The 6,000-nt window shown below is 42.2% G+C and overlaps 1 long non-coding RNA gene across 2 annotated transcripts in view; it reads left to right on the top strand.

Annotated features, from left to right (window-relative positions):
• The first annotated feature begins 2,127 nt into the window (after positions 1 to 2,127).
• LOC128104290 (uncharacterized) overlaps positions 2,128 to 6,000 on the top strand; it is a 102,790-nt gene continuing 98,917 nt past the window's right edge. For both annotated transcript variants that reach the window (XR_008215939.1, XR_008215938.1), the window contains exon 1: positions 2,128 to 2,313. This is a non-coding gene — a long non-coding RNA (uncharacterized LOC128104290). The remainder of the gene's footprint in view (positions 2,314 to 6,000) is intronic.

Raw genomic sequence — 6,000 nt, 5'->3', positions numbered from 1 at the left:
AGCAAGAAGCTTGCCACGGCCCTACAGTTTGTAAGCAATATAAGTCTCTGGGTTTACTTGGTTGGGTCTGAGCAGCTGTGGGACTTGTGGGTGACAGAGATTTGTTCTGACTGTGGGCCAGGCAGGAAAACTCTAGCTCCATCCGTGACCTAGGCATTCTTGCCAGGCCGATGTGTAGCCAGAAAATCCAAGAAATAAGACGTAAAAAGAACTTTTGAAAGAAGCCACGTCTGAAGAAGAAGCACACATTTGGCATCAGTGTGCTTTGACTAATTCTGTGACTCACTAACTTGAAGTGGCTGCCTCCTGAAAGAGGTGACAGTCACATCTGTGGATTCGTCAAATGTCAGAATTTTAGATAATTGAAAAATACGGAGACTGTTTCTTTTTAAAGCTCTCCAGAAGGATTCTTAAAGGAAAGAATAAAGTAATAGATCGAGATAGTCCAAGTTTTAGTTACACAGAAATCAGGACCTAAGACACAGGCTTGTCATTGAAGCTTGTAGGAATGCGATCCTAGAGAGCTGGGTTTCAGGAAGGCAGTCAGGCCAAACTGGGTTATTGAACTGCCAGCTGCTACAGCTACTTTACTCATCTCGGAGTCCCGAGGCACTCTATGGAGTGTCTGCCCGAAAGACCAAGACAGAAGCATGAATCCACTAGCTTCCCTGCCTCGCCGTGGATCAAGATGATCTCAGGGGAATTAACTCTGTTGGTCACATGTGTTGAGGAAAGAGTACATTTGAGTGGTTGCTCCAAGCTGCAGCATCGGAGACACCCTGGGCAGGAAGTAAGAATAAGCCACGAAGACTGAGGTGAGACACATGATCTGACTGCTCCTGCAGAGGGGGCCAACACAGAAGACACACTTCTGCAGTGGTGGTTTGGAGATGGAGGTGAGGTGTGGAACAACGTCTGTGTTCACTGTACTGTGGGTGTGGGGTCAGGGGATGGCAGGTGTATGATGCATGGGCACACGTGCTGCTAGGCTCTTTCCCTCCACAGATGCCCACACTTCCTACAATATGAGAATATCGTCTTCTCCCCCGATCCCTGCCTTGTGTTGAACCCAACACCTTGCACATGCATCCCAAGCCCTGAAAATATCTTGTCTATATTAAAAGATTGTTTTCATAAAAATTAAACCACAATGACCTCGGAGAGTTATGTGTTGAAATTTAAATTTGCACCCAGATAAGAATGATAGATGTATTTATTCCCTCGCAAAGCAGGCTTTGGAAGAGGAAGAAGGATGTATGCAATTGTCAGAGTCTAATGTGATTGGGAATCACATTTTCAAGCCTTTAGATTTTTTCATTATTGGCTTTGCTTTGCATAGTACCTATCATCTTTGAGGCTGTCCTGGAGTGTCCCCACCCCCGCCAGGGGTAGCTTTTCCCCTAGTCATTCTCCATTGGCTTTTGCCACAAGGAATCTGATATGAGGCAAGAACTCAGCAAATATTCAAGTAAATATTTATGGAATGATATGAATAAATAGAGTTAAAAATAGAACATTTTCTTATTCTACTCTTGGAGTAGATACACAAACAAAGCAGAATGGATTTTGCATAGATTGAATGTCACCCTTCTGACCTCACCAATCAAGTTCAGCACTGGCATCTGTGCTTTTCCAGACCACCCCGAGCATTCAGCTGTGGTAGCTTTTATTCTTGGTTTTATTAATGCCACTCTTGCTAGAGTGTGGGCTTCTCAAGGGCAGGGGCCACTTCTTATTAATCTTTCTGGGGATCTGGGGAAAGCTCTATGCCCAGAAACATCGAATCAATTAGATTCTACTGTAGACTCTCCATGACATCCTCAATCACACCAGCATAGCGAAGAAAAATCAGCTGCAGAGTGAATAGCTAAGGGGACACTTTTGGCATCTGACACATTCTAAGCAGCTGTGGGTGAGTCATGGAATTCATCCCTGCCTCAGTTTCCCTAAGTCAAAAATGAGAGCTGAATTAAGGTTTAAGTGGGTCATCATTCTGCTTTCTGTGTCTTGACATTTTTAATGGGTGAGAGACACTTTTCCACAGTTGGGCCATGCATGGCTTTAGAATTCTTCATTTACTTCAGTCAGGCCCTACTAATGCACTGGGAGGATTTCTTAAAACATAAATCTGCAATGTCACGACTTTCTCCAAACCCTCAGAAGTACTCTGATTCCAGTAGCAAGGTGAGATCCCTGGAAGAACTTGGACTGTTTATGAATGTGAGCTGTGTCACACCACCAAGGTCAACTGAGGAGCGTAGGAAGGAGGAGAAATGTGCCCAGTGCCAGAGCAGAGCGAGTGGAAAAGCACAGGTGAGCTGATGCCTCGGTCCCCAGAGGAAGAGGGCACTGAGGGTCGAGCGCGGTAGTCGCCGGGTCATCAAAGGTTTAATCAGTGAGAGGCTGGGAAACACTGTCTTGGGTATGGATGAGGCAGAAAGTTGGGATTGAACACTGAGACAGGCTTTTGAAGAACATCTATACAAAAGCAAGGAAACAGAACTTGCCTACATTCTATCAACACCTCCGTCAACTGATGGATGGATGGATAATGGAAGTGTGGTAATGTGCATAATTGAATTTTATTCAGCCATAAAGAAAAACAAAATTAAGAACTTTACAGGAATGTGGGCACAGTGGTACATACCTTTAATCCCAGAAGTTGGGAGACAGAGCCAGTAGATCTCCATGAGTTCAAGGAGCTATACAGTAAGATCCTTTCTTAAAACAAAACAAAGCAAACAAACAAAAAAGAAATTCCAAAATACTCTGTTGGAAAATGAATGGAAGTTGAAAATATTATATTGTGAACTAACCTTGGCACAGCAAGACAAATGTTCATGTTCTCTTTCATATGCCGCATCTAACTTTTCGTTTTATGGATGTGCAGTACGTGGGAATGAGTGTCGGTGTTGGTCACAGCACTAGAAAGAGGATGCTGAGATGGAGAGGAGGTCTTAAGGAAGGGCTGGGAAGGGTTACAGGACACATGTGACATGAGAGGAGAAAGGGGGTGCTGGCCGGGGCAGAAGGAAACAAATAGGAAGGGGAGACGGGGCTGGGGAGGGAGGGAGAGCCCCCCCAAACCAATGTATAAAGGAGTGGGAAGGAAGCCTGTCACTTTGTATCCTAACTAAAAAATAAAACTAAAAAGTCAAACCAAACGAATGATAAGTTAGTGGGTGAATCATGATACAGCAGCTATAGATGTGGTTTATTCAGCTGAATTTCAGCTGCTTAATGTTGAATAAAATAAAGGCTTATTTTAGAAGGATGTGTGGTGTGAGTCTATTAACAGTAACTTCATTTTTATTTTTACTCTTTAAAATACATAGACTTTGTATTATAAAAGTTATTATTAATCAAAATTGTCCTTTGATAATTTCATGCATATATGTAATGCATTCTAATTACTCCCAGCCCCAGTCTCTCTTATCTCCCTCGGGCCCTGGCAACCCCCTTCCTCCCCAGAACCCTCTCTGCAGCAGTTAGGCTCACACCAGCCTTGCAACCACAGCTGCTGTAATTGTGAATTGCATTTATTACCTAAGATATCAAAATAAGAAATGTTAATAATCCTGGCAATTTATGCAAAAGTGAGATTAATTGTAGAATCTCAAGTAGTTTGTCAAATACTGTAAGTTACTAAGTGATGTCAAGACTACTTTCGGAATAGAGTTTTCAAACTGAACTCTGTTTTGTACCTATACCTTAAGACCTCTATGTGCAAAGGAATAATAGCCATGTGTTTTTCTTTACAAGTTTTATATTTTCATGTTTATTTTGGGACAATCTTACTATGTGTCTTTGGCTGTCCTGGACCCCTCTATGTAGACCAGGGTGGCCTTGAACTCACAGAGATTTGCCTGCCTCTGCCTCCTGAGTTCTGGTATTAAAGGCATGCAGCACTAAAGTGGGGATTTAACAAGGCAACTCCACGTAGTTTATCTGGTAGTTAAAAGGAGGTATATTTGGGGGTAACTTACAGCCAGTAAAGGAGTTGGTTACAGGATCAGGAGAGGTGAGGTGCAGTCCAGTGGGGTTCTCTGGAGAACTCTGACTTGGTCTGCAGTCCAGCATCCAGGGTCACAAAGAACCAAGAGGGCTGGCACTTATGGATCTCGAGTCTTAAGGGGTCCCATCTCAGTCGCACCCCAGGGGCAGTTTGTAGGTAGGCGTGGCAGTTACCAGCTGCCTCACTAGGAGCAATGCTTCAAGGTCAAAGCTGGAACAGCTACCCACTACACAACACCATACTCAGCTAATATTTTCGTACTGCCCTTTGCTTCAGCTTGAAAACATCCTTTTAGCATTTCTTTAAAGGCAGGTTTTGTGATTGATAATGAATTCCTGAAGATTTTATTTGCCAAATTCTCTATTCATTTCTGTATTAGTCAGGGTTCTCTAGCGGAACAGAATTTATAGAATGAATCTCTCTATATAGAAAAGGTTCACTAGAATAGCTTAAAGACTATGGTCCAACTAATTCAACAATGACTGTCTTGAATGAGAAGTCCAAGAACCCAGTGGTTGTTCAGTCCACAAGGCTGAATGTCTCAGCTGGTCTTCAGTATATACTGGAATCCCAAAGAAGAAGGCTCTGATGCCTGTGAAGGAATGGACTTGCTATCAAGAGTGAAAACAAGCCGGGTGGTGGTGGTGAACGCCTTTAATCCCAGCACTCGGGAGGCAGAGTCAGGTGGATCTCTGTGAGTTAAGAGGTCAGCCTGGTCTCCAAAGCGAGTTCCAGGAAAGGTGCAAAGCTACACAGAGAAACCCTGTCTCGGAAAACCAAAAAAAAAAAAAAAAAAAAAAGTGAAAACAAGTAGGCAAAGAGAGAGCAAGCTTCCTTCTTCCATGACCTTTATATAGTATGCCAGCCCAGAAGATGTGACCCAGACTAGAGGTGGGTCTTCTCACCTCAAAAGATCTGGATTAAAGGTTGATCATTCACTTCTCAAAGATTTGAATTAGAAATGAGTCTTTCCACTTCAAGTGATTTAATTAAAACAAAAGTCCTCACAGTTATGCCCCATCATTTGAGTTTTAGTTAATTCTAGATGTAGTCAAGTTGACAACCAAGAACAGCCATCACAGTTTCTGAAGCACAAAATTTTGTCAGATAGTATTATTCTCAACACATAGCTTTCTTTGCAGAACTTTGAATGTATCATTCCTCACTCTTGGCCTACAAGATGTCGGCTGAGAAATCTCTAGATAGCCTCGTGGGGGTCCCCTTGTACGTAACAAGTCACTTTCCCCTTGTTTCAAAAATTCTTTTTTTGAATATTTGACTATGCTGTATCTTGGTGAGAATCTCTTTATCTTTAATATTTGACATTCTCTGTCTTCATGGATCTGTACGTTCATTTCCCTCTCTGGAGCAGGGAAGTTTTCTGTCATTACTTATCTAAATAACCTTTGTGTTTTTCTGCTTTCTTTGGATGCCACATGTGATTTTTGGTTTGTTTGGTGGGTTTCCTGTAATGTCTGTAGGCTCTTTTCCACTTGTTTTCATTCTTTCTATGTCCTGAGTAATTTCAGAACGATCTGTCTTTGAAGTCATTGACCCCTGTCCTTGATAGAGCGTGTTCCTGCAGCTAAATATAGGATTTTTAAGTTCAGTTCTTTCATTCTTTAGTTCTGGATTTTAATTTGGTTCTTTTCAATGGTTTCTATCCCTTCATTGAGCTCTTCTTGTTCATGTGCTGTTTCTCTGATTTCCTTAGTTGTCTGTGGGTTCCAGAAGACAATTATTTTGTATTTCTTGTAGGAAGCTCATAAATTTCTGTCTGGCATCAGTTACTGGTGTCTTCTGTTTATTTCACTCATTTAGTGGTGAGGGTCCCCCCCCCCAACAAATTGTGGCTTATTCATTGAACCAAATGTTACTCAGCAATGAGAAAGGACCAATGACATGTGGAGAGGGTAGTAAGGGGGTAATTTGGAGGTGAGAATGCTCAAAATGCATTGTATGAAATTCTTTTTTTTTTGTTGTTT

Source organism: Peromyscus californicus, unplaced genomic scaffold (genome assembly GCF_007827085.1).
Source record: "Peromyscus californicus insignis strain IS unplaced genomic scaffold, ASM782708v3 Scaffold_8__1_contigs__length_139910024, whole genome shotgun sequence".
NCBI classification, from domain to species: domain Eukaryota; kingdom Metazoa; phylum Chordata; class Mammalia; order Rodentia; family Cricetidae; genus Peromyscus; species Peromyscus californicus.
Note: the sequence above shows the minus strand (reverse complement) of the source record. Positions and strands in the feature narration are given on the sequence as shown.